The sequence below is a fragment of the Amphiura filiformis genome, unplaced genomic scaffold (assembly GCF_039555335.1).
Source record: "Amphiura filiformis unplaced genomic scaffold, Afil_fr2py scaffold_52, whole genome shotgun sequence".
Lineage (NCBI taxonomy): Eukaryota > Metazoa > Echinodermata > Ophiuroidea > Amphilepidida > Amphiuridae > Amphiura > Amphiura filiformis.
The window spans coordinates 245,099-259,967 of NW_027305516.1; the positions used below are offsets into that span (position 1 = coordinate 245,099).

General features: G+C 36.3%; 1 protein-coding gene across 1 annotated transcript in view; it reads left to right on the forward strand.

Annotated features, from left to right (window-relative positions):
- Positions 1–14,869, forward strand: part of LOC140144405 (uncharacterized) — an 86,447-nt gene that overhangs the window by 56,362 nt on the left and 15,216 nt on the right. The window lies entirely within an intron of this gene.

Here is a 14,869-nt window from a genome sequence, read left to right on the forward strand (position 1 = left end):
GTAAACCTAATATATATGTTTGGGTATATTTTTAATACATTTGGGTGTATTCCTTATACATTTGGGTGTATTCCTATTACATTTGGGTGTATTCCTAATACATTTGGGTGTATTCCTAATACATTTTGTGTATTCCTAATCAATTTGGGTGTATAGATAGATGTGGGTGTATTCCTATTACATTTGGGTGTATTCCTAATACATGTGGGTGTATTTCTAATACATTTGGGTGTATTCCTAATACATTTGGGTGTATTCCTAATACATGTGGGTGTATTTCTAATACATTTTGGTGTATTCTAATACATTTGGGTGTATTTCTAATACATTTGGGTGTATTCCTAATACATTTGGGTGTATTCCTAATACATGTGGGTGTATTTCTAATACATTTGGATATATTCCTAATACATTTGGGTGTATTCCTAATACATTTTGTGTATTCCTAATCAATTTGGGTGTATAGATAGATGTGGGTGTATTCCTATTACATTTGGGTGTATTCCTAATACATGTGGGTGTATTTCTAATACATTTGGGTGTATTCCTAATACATTTGGGTGTATTCCTAATACATGTGGGTGTATTTCTAATACATTTTGGTGTATTCCTAATACATTTGGGTGTATTTCTAATACATGTGGGTGTATTCCTAATACATGTGGGTGTATTCCTAATACATGTGTGTGTATTCCTAATACATTCGGGTGTATTCCTAATACATTTGGGTGTATTCCTAATACATTTGGGTGTATTCCTAATACATTTGAGTGTATTCCTAATACATGTGGGTGTATTCCTAATACATTCGGTGTATTCCTAATACATTCGGTGTATTCCTAATACATTTGGGTGTATTCCTAATACATTTGGGTGTATTCCTAATACATTTGGGTGTATTCCTAATACATTTGGATATATTCCTAATACATTTGGGTGTATTCCTAATACATTTGGGTGTATTCCTAATACATGTGGGTGTATTTCTAATACATTTTGGTGTATTCCTAATCAATTTGGGTGTATAGATAGATGCTTGTGAGAATGCAGACCTTAAGACAGCTTTGAGAATCCGCAGGTCCAGGATCACCTTTATGGGTGACCCCATTTGAAATCTACACCCTGTGTATGGAAGATAATATGGTTTTGTCTTCCATAGGGGGTGTGAATTTCAGTTGAAATAGCCCAATACACTTGTACACTCATAAAATGATCTTTGGATGCATTGTGTAAAATATAAAAAAAAAATAATAAAAATAGAAATAAAACAATTATCCAAACTAAGATAGCCCAAGCTTTTCTTGTCCAAATTTAACACTCACATTTAGGTGTATTCCTATAACATATTTGAGTGTATTCCTAACACATAGTGTGTATGCCTAATACATAAAGTGTATTTGTAATACATTTGGATGTATTCCTAATAAATTTGGGTGTATTCCTATTACGGTACATTTGGGTGTACTCCTAATACATTTAGGTGTATTCCTATTACATTTGGGTGTATTCACAATACATTTGGGTGTATTCACAATACATTTGGGTGTATTCCTAGTACATTTGGGTGTATTCCTAATACATTTGGGTATATTCCTAATACATTTGGGTGTAACATATATTTATATTCACAATACATTTGGGTGTATTCCTAGTACATTTGGGTGTATTCCTAATATATTTGGGTATATTCCTAATACATTTGATTGTAACATATATTTGAGTGTATTCCTAACACATAGTGTGTATGCCTAATACATAAAGTGTATTTGTAATACATTTGGATGTATTCCTAATACATTTGGGTGTATTCCTAATACGGTACATTTGGGTGTACTCCTAATACATTTAGGTGTATTCCTATTACATTTGGGTGTACTCCTAATACATTTAGGTGTATTCCTAATACATTTAGGTGTATTCCTAATACATTTAGGTGTATTCCTAATACATTTAGGTGTATTCCTAATACATTATGGTGTATTCCTAATACATGTGGGTGCATTCCTAATACATTCGGGTGTATTCCTAATACATTTGGGTGTATTCCTAATACATTCGGGTGTATTCCTAATACATTTTGGTGTATTCCTAATACATTTGGGTGTACTCCTAGTACATTTGGGCGTATTCCTAATACATTTGGGTGTATTCCTGATACATTTGGGTGTATTCCTAATACATTTGGGTGTATTCCTAATACATTTAGGTGTATTCCTAATACATTTAGGTGTATTCCTAATACATTCGGCCGTATTCCTAATACGTTTGGGTGTATTCCTAATACATTTGGGTGTATTCATAATATATTTGAGTGTATAACCCAGTTTTGAAAACATTTGTATAAGTGAGTTTTTTAAATATTTTACACAGGGAGTATGTATTTCAAATTGAGTTACCCAAATGAGTGAATCCATCTGATGTCCTACACCCCCCTGTGTGAAAGATTAATGCTCAGCATGCTAGCATCAACATAAAAAGTGTTTCGATAAATAGTCCAGTTTTAACAGGTTTTCTCAGGCGACGAGTGGCATGATGGTCGGAAAGAACCGGCAAAACCGCTCGGCCGTATGGCATTTTCCATATACTCGGTTAGTTTTGTGGGTTCATTATCGAACCCCAACGGTTTTAGCTTGCATTTATATTATTTATTAACATAGGCCAATTTGTTTGTGATATTTCAAGCGTTTTAAAATGTCAAAATAATCCCATTCAATTACACGGTTGACAATGGAAATTTACTGAATTTAGAGAATGCACGGCGCATACCACCTGGTTTTCTCAAAATATCAAGAGCTATCCCAAGAGGCTCTGAACCAATACTAGGCTTGTTTGTACTCATTTTAATGCATTTGTCATGCTGATTCCAAATATGTTCATGAAAATGTACAATTCCGAATTTTTTTAATTAAAAATAAAATTTAGACTTGTTTGCAGTCGACACCCGCAGGAGCATGGTGATGAGAGGTAAGGTTTTGTTGCCATAGCCCAATATATAGCATTAAATGACTACAATATTATTTAGTTGCTGCTATCTACTGCTGATAGCACGTACAGTTAAAGCAATATTATAACATTTTCAAACAAAATAGATTAGCATTTCTTTGCCATAAAATGTTAGCTTTTACTGTCAGATATATCCCTTTTATTTTTGAGCCGAACAACTACGGCAAAGCAAAGAAAATTGAATTTACTACCAGCGCACATATGCCGCCAATACGCACTACTCCTTCGGTCATGTTGTGGTACGACCCTTTGTTGTGTATATCACCGTCCCGCACACCGTGACGTACTGTGTGTTATGAACATCGTGTATGCGTTCGACTAATAATTCCATCGTAATAATAAAGCGCTGAATCAGCCTTTAATTCAAAATCACGGATTTTGACAAAACTACAACACTTAGAGTCTTGATTTTTGCAGGGTATATTGGTTTAATAAAGTACAATTTAATCGTAAAAAGGAATTTTAAAAATTCAGTGAGGGCATCTTCCTCAGCAAATGTTATAATATGGCTTTAATAGTCACAAGGGGCTACTGAATATGCATAATTAAGTGATAATTTGTAGACTAGAGCAGGTTTAAGATATCTCAAAGGACATTGTGTTAACCCTCTCCATGCTGGTGTCGACTGCAGACGACAAGTTCACAATTTTCTTGGTTTAGTAAGGACTGGACTCAAGTCTACACTACACATATTGATTTAGTAAGGTAGACTTGAATCAAGACTCACTCATTGATCTCATTTCCAGTGGGCTCATTAAAGGGACCATTGAAAGAAAAACATATTTGGTATCAAAATAAAGCTAATAACATATAGAATCCATTTCTAAAATGATAAACGCAATTTTCCTTTATTTTACCCCCCAAATCAGCAAATAAAGACAAAGCGCCCAATGTCGCGTCGTTCCGCCCAATTCATATGTGCAGAGACACGTGGCAACCCCTGTGACGTCAAAGTGGTTATCCTTTCCGCTGCATGGCAACACTGCATAGTCCAGACTTGGTCCTAAACCAACGCATGAACGTGTTTACAGCAATGAACTTTTATGTGCCTTTTAGGCCTAACAAATATATTAAAAAGGATATTATATAAATATAAATTACAAAGCTACAATGACTTCTATGATATGCCTAGGCCTATATATAAATTCTAGCTAGGCCTACAAAATTGGCCAACAACGGAGAAACATAAGTGAGTTAGGCCTAGGCCTTCATATAAATGACAATGTCAAAGCTGTCAGTGCTAGCTGCTCGGCGTTTGCAAGAGAGTATCATTTGTTTTGACTGAGGCATTCTGATATAGCAACTCTTTACTTATATTTCCTCTGAAATATCTGGTGAGGATAGGAAAGAGAATTAGGCAATGATGTTTCGGGTTAGCCCATGACATGCGACTTAATTTCTTTAGGCCTAATTAGCCTACCTCACGGGCGTGCGGCCTAGGCTAGGCCGTATAAAATTAATATTTTGGTTCCCGTCCAGAGGATTTTCATGAATTGATGAGGGAGGGAGGTGTTTTTTTTCAGTGTAAAATCAGCATTGTCTGCAGTTTTCGGTCTTTTCCAACAGTGCTCGAGGAAATGATGACGCACTTTTTTTTCAAATGTGAGATTCTGAGGGATAAACCCCTAGAGTAGGCCCTACCACAAAAAGACTTGGAAGTGGTCCTTGTTCTCTAATAAACTTATTTATAGGCCTATGTTTGAAAAATTCATATATCATTCCAAAGTCTAAAATAATTGAAAAATCTATAAAAAAAAAATCTGACAAATCCCAGAAATTGAGGGGGGAGGGGACGAGAAACAAAACATTAATTTTATACGGCCTTAACCGCCAGGCCTAAAACGCAAGCCGATCCTGACTCAAGTTTGGAAGCTGAATTGCAGTGATTAAAGTGTGTTGCTTGTTTCTACTCTAAACGGTCGCTCCGTGTAGAGACCATCGATGTTAAATAGACTTCAGTGGTAGAGACAGGTTCAAAACAAAAGTCAGGCTCGGGAGAGCGAGTTGGCGCGGTTGTTTCCTCGCCTTGCACCACTAACTGAGGTCCCGGGTTCAACTTAGAAGCCCCTGGCGCGCGGCCCAAAGACTCATGTGAACTAGGTTTATCTCGATCCCGCAGGTTTTCTTCGGGATCTCCAGTTTCCTCCTGCTTCTCAAAAATCGGTGATTAGTTGTTTGGTTATCAAAACTTCCTTCACCCAATGAAATTTGGGGAGCTGAAAAGATAATTGGTGGATGTTACAATCCAAGTGCGGCTAGATTTGCGACAGGTTCGGCAGCATCAAGCCTAGATGATGCGATCTGATTGTGATAAGTACCATGGCAGCGATCTGGGAAAAGGCGTTATTATATAAAAGCCGAAATTTATTTTTATTTATTTTTAAAAGCCTATGAAAAATGAGAAACAAATTTGAAGATAGGCCTAAAGAACCACGAGAGGAACATATAAAGGCCACTCCAAACAATCATATGAACAATATTTACTGTCAGCCTTTAGTTTACGTTATGGAAATGCTTATAGGCCTAATCCAATCTCAACTCCCACTGATACTTGAAAGTGCAAAGTGTCCGAGCGTTTTATCAAAGGTATAGGCCTACAGTTACCAAGTTTATGTTGATTGGGTAAATCTTGTAAAATACAGCGCGCCTGGCTGGATATTTCGCTTTTAGAAATGACTGACATCAATTTCAAGATAGCCTAGGCCTACCGCGGTCCTAACCATCCATGGATTAAAATAAGTGTAGGCCTATAATATTTCCCATTTGATGTTTGTAGCATATAGGCTTTTTGAAGGCCTATGTATGTTTATAGGCGCCTCGTAATTTATTTCAAGAACAGCTTGCATGTCATGTTCTTCTGAACCAACTTCTTCATCTGCCGTTCAGCTACTGCCCCAGTGCCAACGGCTCAAATAATATTGGCAAGTCTCCCGTATAACACATGGTAGGCCTATAGGGGAATAAATTTGCAAAATAAAAGGGTCTAGGCCTACTTTGCATTGTTTGGGGTATGAAAATAAGCACTTTTGAAAGTTAACTTATGGAAGAAAAAGCTTTTTTATACCAATTGTCAGCTTTTGGAAAAAAATAATCATCTCTTTAATATTTTTTAAGGTAGGTCCTACGGAAAAAATACATAGGCCTATAATAATAATACCCATGGGAGGTACTCGCGCCGGCACATCATCTGCAATTTATGTGTTGCGACAAATCTTGGCGATATTCCCTCAACATCGTCACTATATCATAGGCCTATAGGCATACTCATAATTAGTTTTATGGTTTTATATATGCCATGTAGGGCCTACATAAAGTCATCGGAATCATGGTCATGTACTCATGTTGGCCGTTGAATTTATGAATAAGTAAAATAGGAAGCTGCATATGCTTGATGATGATAAAAAAACAATTGATCGTCCCCTCGCCGCTTCCTTTCGCATGGCATTGCAATTGAGGGAGTCTGAAATGTTTAATGCTATTTTCTTTATTATAAGGGAAAACTTCTTTTTAAATGTTTCAAAAGTTAATAATATTGTCAATAGTTTAGATTTGCTTCTGTCCAATAAGCATTTCAATTTAGGCTTTGTTTTAATCATTCTCTCAGAGAACCATCAAATAACAAGAGCCTCGATCCTATCATCCTCCTCTACAAATTACACAACTAGTAATAATGTCCGAGAATAATAGGCTACATAGGCCTAAATGATCCATTTGCATTGTAAAAAATAACTAATAAATGATAAATAAAAAGGCCCTCCACTTCCTCTTTTTGATAACATGTGGACAATCAACTGGAATTTTGTTTTTACTTGACCTTTAAATAATTATAAGTGGTTGTATTACCATGATTATTGGATCTGATATTTAGATCGCGATCGTTGTTGTCAAATTATCCCGCAAAATGTCAACGCAACACAAAAACGCCAGTAACCACAATGACGCCATCAGGAAAGCGCCCAATTTTCTACTTTTGATAAATGACGCGCGATGTAGCGTCAGAAGGGGGTAAATCGAGTACGTTGTTTTCATTGTATTTTTATTTCTAAAATAGTTAGTTTTTCAATTGTTTTAGATATTGATTCTATATTTTATGGGCTTTATTTTGATACCAAATCATATTTTCTTTCAATGGTCCCTTTAAGAGATGGAGTATAATGGGTTTTGTACCCAATATATTTAAAGGTCATAGTACATGTGTACAAGTAAATAGGGGTTAATGAACTGTGGCCTGGTGGATTAGCATAATTGAGGCCTCAAGTTAATCCACAAGGATGTTGACTGCAGACGACAAATTCCAAATTTTCTTTAAAAATTTACAAAAAATCAGAATTGTACATTATACCATATTTGGAATCGGCATAAAAATTCATTAAAATGAGTTCAAACAAGCCTAGTATTGGTTCAGTGGTTTTTGAGATAGCTCTTTCAATTTTAAGAAAGTATCTCAAAATTTTGACTTTTTATGTTCAAGTCATTGCCCAGTATGCAAAACTTTCATTTGCTATTTATAATGTTAAAATAAACCAATTAAGGAAACAGTGATTTAACAAGCAAACTCTCCATGTGGGTGTCGACTGCACATGACAAGTTTGTTTAAAAAATCGGAAATGTCAGAAATTTTGTTAATTTTCATTACCATATTTAGAATCAGCATGAAAAATGCAATAAAATGAGTACAAACAAGTCTAGAATTGGTTCAGTGGTTCTTTAATAAAAGGGCATTTCGTGATCCACAGCCTCATCCCCCACTTTTCTCAAAAAAGTTGAGATTTTTATATCACTGGAAACCTCTGGCTACATAATGTTTATGTACAAAATATTTCTTGCAGATTAATTCGTTTAGCAAAGATATCGTGAAATTTGAATTTCGCTCTGGTGCACCAGAATGAAATTACAATGCATTGTCTATGGAGCAGTGTAATACACATAATCATGCATAACTTGAGAAACGCAAAATCGGAATCAACTGAAATTTTGGGAATAGGTTTTTTTCGTGGATATCTAATGAAAAATGACATAAATAGAGGATGCTAGGATCACGAAATACTCCTTTAAGATATCTCTTAATATTTTGAGAAAATATCTTAAAACTTGGGACTTTTATGTTGATGCCTATGGCTAGCACACATGACCATATTTAGAATCAGCAGGAAAAATGCAATAAAATGAGTACAAACAAGCCTAGAATTGGTTCAGTGGTTCTTAAGGTAGCTCTTGATATTTTGAGAAAATGTCTCAAAACTGGGGACTTTAACAAATGAACAAAGGCAGTATAATTGATGAATGAAAAACATGGCATACCCTTTTAATTAGGAAGTATGTGTTTTTAAATCAGCCAGTAAAATATGTATAATTTGATCAGCTCGTAATCGGTGGGATTGAAATTCCAAATTGTACATAGACTAGGTACCGTTCTACATACTGCATATATGTACTACACGGCCATTTCATATTCATGATCTATATCTAGGAATTATGAACTTTGACATATAGGCTGTACTTTAGCTGGAATACAGGCTACATTTGGCGATTCGTTCAGAAACAAATTTGCAACTGATGAAATTATGAAATTCAACTTTTACTTTTTTACACGACCTAAAATGCAACAATAAATCTAATGCATGCAGGGGAAATGAGAAAACTTATTATTTTTGGCCTAAACAACATAATTATTATTTCCCTCATATTTCTTAACTCTCCCCGTGGGTGTCAACTGCAGATGACAAGTTCAATTTTATTTTTTTGAAAATTCAAAAATTTCAGAATTGTAAATGTTCATGACCATATTTGGAATCAGCATTAAAAATACATTAGAATGAGTACAAACAAGCCTGGTATTGGTCCAGTGGTTCTTAGGATAGCTCTTGATATTTTGAGAAAATGTCTCAAACTATTTGGGACTTTTTTTGTTGAAGCCTATGGCTAGCACACATAGCATTAAGGGTATACGATGTATTGTTGGTCGAAGCAGCCAAAAAAAGTAGTTCACAGCATCTTGCGAATGGTAGTGAGCTTTAGCAAAAATTACATTGCTCAATTTGTAGCGAGCGTGTAGAAGAATTCAAATATCACAGATATACTTTTGTAGGTCCTGTGGTTCTTGAGTTATGTTAGAAAGAGGGCTGAAACAACAACACTTTTGTAAAGCGTACATAACTCATTAACAACAATAAATTAAACACGTTTTCAAAGTATATGATTTGTAGAATCAACTTTTGCAAAACACTGAAGTGTTATTTTATAATAATAATTGATTCAGATAATGAAAATCAATTTTTTTGGCTGTTTCGACCAACAATACCTCGTATACCCTTAAGTGTCCATATGGCAGGAATAATATGCAGGGGAAATGAGAAAAATTTATTATTTTTGGCCTGAACAACATAATTATTATTTCCCTCATATTTCTTAACTCTCCCCGTGGGTGTCAACTGCAGATGACAAGTTCAATTTTATTTTTTTGAAAATTCAAAAAATTCAGAATTGTAAATGTTCATGACCATATTTGGAATCAGCATTAAAAATACATTAGAATGAGTACAAACAAGCCTGGTATTGGTTGAATGGTTCTTATGATAGCTCTTGATAATTTGGGAAAATATCTCAAAACTTGAACTTTTTATGTTGAAGCCTATGGCTAGCACACATAGCATATTAATGCTCTGCGTGCTAGCCATGCGCATCAACGGAAAAAGTTCAAGTTTTGAAATATTTTCTCAAAATATCAAGAGCTATCTTAAGAACTACTGAACCAATTCCAGGCTTGTTTGTACTCATTTTAATGCATTTTTCATTCTGATTCCAAATATGGTCATGAAAATTTATAATTCTGAAATTTTTGAATTTGAATTTTTTTTTTTAAACATGTCGTCTGCAGTCGACACCCGCGTGAAGAGAATTAAGCTCTCTTTCCATATGGCAGGAATTATTTATGTTATCAGGTATAGCAGGAAGAAAATACAAGTAATTCAGGAAAGAGCTATCTTTGGATTTTTGAAAGTCAGGGTCATTGCTAGTATGCCTGTCCCTTGCAAGTAAAAAATGTAGTGTATGTAAATAACTATCAAAGCAGTTACTGCCTTTGTGGTTTGGTTACCATGGTTACAGGTGTATCTAGTCACAAAGTAAACATGCATTATTAACAAATGAATAACATGTCAATTAGGGCCTTTTTACGTGGAAAAGTGATATTTTTGAAAATTCTGAACTGGTCATTATCGAAGTAATATAAAGCATTTGTACTTACCTCTCCAACCTGACAGAATAAGCCTTAATATAGGCTACGATTCGGCCAAATTTTAATTTGGTCATTCCTTGCCAAAATATTATTAGTAACAACTGTCAGGAAAGTTTTCTTGGCATTTTAAGCCAAATGAATGAAGTAAAGTGAAAGAAAATTCACTCAATATGATAGCCGCTTACAGGGACAGCTTAAAGACCCATTCAGTGATCCCAGCGCAAACTGTAAAAAAATTAAAAAAGTCATTCAAATTGTCATTTGGTATTTTTGAAATGACAAAGTGGGCAAAAAACGAAGAAAACAGCAGTACTGACGAAGTTGAAGCCCCATTCAAATACATGTAGCTAATTTAGATACTGTCAGTATCTAAATTACAGATTCGTGTAAAATGTCTTATTTTGTCTTAAATACACGGCTTTCGGCTGAACCAATCGCAGTCTATGTTAGCACATGTGTTTCTTTTGTATTTTATTGTAGTTTATATATATTTTGATGTAGTTGTATATTTTTATATATGGAAATAAATGAATGAATGAATGAAAAAAAAAAACCAAAAAAAAAAAAAAACATCTATGACAATGACAAGGTACCATAATCTGAATTTTGATGATTTTTACGATCACTGAATGGGCCTTTAACTGTGGTGTTCTATGGGGGATTTAAAGTCGTAAATTATTGTGACTTGAATTCAAACTTGCTCTGCTGTCCTAAAAATGTAAAGAAATTGACTGGATACATTTAGATGTAAGTTGGGACATGTGTAGGTCTAAACATTACAAATATGCATCATAAAAAAAAAGTTTGGAAAAAACTAAACTCCTGTTGAAAGATCATACATTATGGCTTTAAATGGAAAGGAAACTTGACTAAACTGCTATAATTTAAGAGAGTGAAAAAAAAACCTGCCAATGTCCCTAAATTGTTTTTAAAAGAGGGCTGCTTTTTTACCCCTTATGCAATTTTTTTTATACAAGAATCTTTCAAATTTAGATTTGGGTGTATTTCTAATACATTTGGGTGTATTCCTAATACATTGGGTGTATTCTTAATACATTTAGGTGTACTCCTAATACATTTAAGACTTCATATTTAATGATTTAAACCGATGATCATCTCAACACAAAATTAAGACGTACCTCAAATTTTCGGTCACAACTTTGACCTTCATCAGGAGACTGGCAACCCAAGTTCGGGATCAGTGACCTTTTGGACACTTGACCCCAAAACTTGGTCGTACACTCTGTATTGGCCCCCATCGCAGTTGAGTGATGGTTTGTTGACTCTGATGTAGATTGACTCCTTCACACTCCTTTCAAAGTATCTTGCATCCTGGTCGTGGCGGCGCCAAGGGGGGTGGGAGACAAATGCCCCCAGTCAGAACTCTTGCCCCCTCCCCGTTTCCCCACCCAGAAAAAAGCAAAAATTACGAAAATTTCCACTCTTTGTTGATTTTATGCCCCTGAAATTCACTTTGCCCCCCCAATGCAAACCCACCCCCGAAAAAATTCCTGGCGCCGCCACTGGCCACTGATCCCGGTCAAAGATACTTTAAAAGGGGTGTGATGGGGTCAATCTACAATACAGTCAACCAACCGTCACTCAACCGTGATGGGAGCCGATACAGATTACCCAGAGTGTACAACCAACTTAGTTTTGGGGTCAAGTGTCCAAATTGTCACCGATTCCGAACTTGGGTTGCCGGTCTTCTGACGAAGGTCAAAGTTGTGACCGAAAATTTGAGGTACGTCTTAATTTTGTGTCGAGATCATAGGTTTAAATCATTAATTATATAACATATTATTTCTCATCTTGGTTATAAGTAGAGACTGGACTCAAGTCTACACTACACATATTTAGTAAGGTAGACTTGAGTCAAGACTCACTCATTGATCTCATTTCCAATGGGCTCATTAAGAGATGGAGTATAATGGGTTTTGTACCCAATATATTTAAAGGTCATAGTATGTGTGTACAAGTAAATAGGGGTTAATGAACTGTTACCTTGTGGATTGGTCTTAATCCACGCCGATAACTTATCAGGGGAATCAACTTCCAGTTAAATGTATGCGTTTTCTGGCCAATTTAACCAAACCCGTGATTGGTCAAAAAGAAGTTTTCATTATCAAATGGACCAATCAGCAACATTTAATAATTTCACCACACAAAAAAATTAGGGTGAATTATTTGCAAAGCTCCATTCTGATTGGTGGGTAAAGTAACGATACCATGTATTTGACCAATCAGAGACAACGTTAGATCGACAGGTAGTTTATGAATGCGTGTGGTTGGCCAGAGACAAACACATGTTTGGTTTTCTTTTGCCTAATGACATAATGTTATTATTTTTAAAACTCACAATTTCAAGTTTAATTTGTGTTGCCAAATTTTGATTTAGACATTCAAAGTTATTATTTTTAAAACTCATATTTTCAAGTTTAATTTGTGTTGCCAATGTTTGATTTATACCATATTTTGCTTCCGTGATTTGCACCTAATTATGCACACTTTCTTTTGTGACAATTAATCTAGAGTTGCTTCTCTTTCTCTTGTTTCTCTCTGAGCTGTGTCTTGTCCTGCCTCTCTGAGACTGTCTGACTTTGTCTCTCTGACAGTCAGAATTAATAGGTAAATTTTCACGGGAAAATTTTCTGGACACGTGACACCCATGGGCGCAGACATATTAGCATTATGGAATGTGACCCCGAGCACAGCGGGTGTTCTTCCAATGTATTTGAATAGGAAGAATTCTTCCTTTGAGGCAAAATAAGTTACTTGTCGCAAGTTAATAAGTTAAAGAGTTTCCGTAGATAAATATTTTTTTCCGTAGATAGATATTTTTGAAATTACGTTTTGATGATATTGTGAAAAATTAAGATAACATAATATTCAATAAATTTGCAATGCACAAATTTCTATCAAAATTGCGGTCAAAAATACTATTCCAATTCAAAATTACTAAGACTTGAATAGTGAGGTCACCGCCGGGGGTCAGAGATCAGGCTCGAGGTTACACTTACATTGATACGCATTGGTCACGTGTCCAGAAAATTTTCCCGTGAAAATTTACCTATTAATGTTGACTGTCTGAGCTGTGTCTTGTCCTGCCTCTCTGAGATACTGTCTGACTTTGTCTCTCTGAGCTGTGTCTTGTCCTGCCTCTCTGAGATACTGTCTGACTTTGTCTCTCTGAGCTGTGTCTTGTCCTGCCTCTCTGAGACTGTCTGACTTTGTCTCTCTGAGCTGTGTCTTGTCCTGCCTCTCTGAGACTGTCTGACTTTGTCTCTCTGAGCTGTGTCTTGTCCTGCCTCTCTGAGATACTGTCTGGCTTTGTCTCTCTGAGCTGTGTCTTGTCCTGCCTCTCTGAGACTGTCTGACTTTGTCTCTCTGAGCTGTGTCTTGTCCTGCCTCTCTGAGATACTGTCTGGCTTTGTCTCTTTCTCTCTGTTGTCTGTCTCTTCCTGTCAAAACAGTCTACATTCGATAGTCCTAAGGTGCGCTAGTCCAAAAAGTTTGCAAGTACCCAACCCTATCCCTAACCTGCACACTAGCCCCAACCGTTACTTTTACCTTAACCTGAACATTACCCCTACCCTTAACCTAACTCTAAACTTAACCCTAACCCTAACCCTAACCCTAACACTAGCCCTAACTCTAAACTTAACCTTAACCCTAGCCCTAACCAGACACTTAACCCTAACACTAACCCTAACCATAAACTTAACCCTAACCCTAGCCCTAACCCTAACCCTAACCCTAACCCCCTAGCCCTAACCCTAACTCTAAACTTAACCCTAACACTAGCCCTAACCAGACACTTAACCCTAACACTAACCCTAACCAGACACTTAACCCTAACACTAGCCCTAACCAGACACTTAACCCTAACACTAGCCCTAACCAGACACTTAACCCTAACACTAGCCCTAACCAGACACTTAACCCTAACACTAGCCCTAACCAGACACTTAACCCTAACACTAGCCCTAACCAGACACTTAACCCTAACACTAGCCCTAACCATAAACTTAACCCTAACACTAGCCCTAACCAGACACTTAACCCTAACACTAGCCCTAACCAAGACACTTAACCCTAACACTAGCCCTAACCAGACACTTAACCCTAACACTAGCCCTAACCAGACACTTAACCCTAACACTAGCCCTAACCAGACACTTAACCCTAACACTAGCCCTAACCAGACACTTAACCCTAACACTAGCCCTAACCAGACACTTAACCCTAACACTAGCCCTAACCAGACACTTAACCCTAACACTAGCCCTAACCAGACACTTAACCCTAACACTAGCCCTAACCAGACACTTAACCCTAACACTAGCCCTAACCAGACACTTAACCCTAACACTAGCCCTAACCAGACACTTAACCCTAACACTAGCCCTAACCATAAACTTAACCCTAACACTAGCCCTAACCATAAACTTAACCCTAACCATAAACTTAACCCTAACCATAAACTTAACCCTAACACTATCCCTAACCCTAACCAGACACTTAACCCTAACCCTAACCCTAACTCTAAACTTAACCCTAACCCTAGCCCTAACCATAAACTTAACCCTAACCATAAACTTAACCCTAACCCTAGCCCTAACCCTAACT